Raw genomic sequence first — 1482 nt, 5'->3', positions numbered from 1 at the left:
TAAGAAACACTAGCACGTAATTTCATTTACTTTATTGTTTAATAAAGGATTCTATCCAGGCTTAAGTGAGAATAAAACTGTTAAAGTAAAACGACAATTTCCATTTTATGCGTTTATAAGTGAATTTAACGACAAGTGTTGCATTGCAATAGCTATAAATGCTTCATTTTACTACATTTGAATTGTCAGAGAAAGACAGCTTGGATGATCGCACCTCGCTAGTTCAGAAATTATCCAAATTAACTGCCACCTGTTGCTAGTTATTGTATGATAATTTCGACGTTGAATAAAGGAAAAAGGAATATGATATTTAAAGAAAACATAAACATGACTGATTACTCGCATTCTTTTTCGGGTTTTTTTTTGCAGATGATATATCGAAGCTAAGGATGCAGTAAAGTATGCATGTATGTAGTTAAACTCTTCTATTGCATATTTATAAAACAAGCAGGATGAAGGGAAAATAAAAACATAATAGAAACGCGCACCATTCTTGGAGATACTCAGGCAATACTATTGATTCTTTAAGGCAAATTACACCAATTCGGAAATGTCTTCTCATTGGTACATTTTCAGTAACACATCACAGTGAATCAAGCATTTCAGACCATTGGCTGCCTTCAATATTTATAGAGTTTGAAGGTCAATTGTTTGTAATTTCAAAAAAACAGGCTAACATGCTGAATCTACTTGATCTACTTTTTATTGTTTACATGTTCATTGCATTTTTTGTCCTCGTACACCGAATATTGTCAATTTACCGTATACAAAGTGGTTACGTTCAAACAATATCATTTTTCGAAGGGGAGACGTTACTTTTTTCTGACGCTGTTTAGTGTTTAGTATAGAGTGAAGCTTTCTTTCCATATATGGTGTTGGGGTTGTGAAGCACTGGAAAACAGTGTTATTTCGCGTGAAATTGATTAATTGTCTATAGAATTAGAAAATATCATATATATGATATAGGATATTGATTTAGTAGTCTGTGACCTAAAGTAATGTTCAGCACCTTTGTTGCAATTCTTCGTTGACCGTTATTCACTAAAAGATCTTGTTAAAAGCAATGTATGTTCTTCTATTATTCGATGTTTTGTATCTCAGTCTTATATCAGTTGGTTGCATTTTTAAGTGGTACGACTAAGACTTGAAGTGTGTTCTGGAATGAACTCAGTAGTTTAAGGGTATCTAAGTAAAGCAGGTGTCAAATTTAATTTAGAGACAGAGATATATAAATGGCATCCGTTTTGAATGGTATAAAATAACAACTGATGTATTACTTTGGAATCACATACACTGATAAACGGGACTTTTTAAATCGGATGAAAAATGATTTGTTCATTTTAAAAACAAGATAATTTGTTACATTTTGCATGTGACAGAAGAATGTTATCTTGTGCACCTTGTTTAAAATTCATAAGTGTTAGTGTAAGACAAATGATTAACACTGTTTAGTTCGCCAATCTTTTGTTTGGTAGAAATATT

Source organism: Mya arenaria, chromosome 6 (assembly GCF_026914265.1).
Source record: "Mya arenaria isolate MELC-2E11 chromosome 6, ASM2691426v1".
NCBI lineage: Eukaryota > Metazoa > Mollusca > Bivalvia > Myida > Myidae > Mya > Mya arenaria.
The sequence above is the reverse complement of the archived record's forward strand: the minus strand, read 5'-3'. Positions refer to the sequence as shown.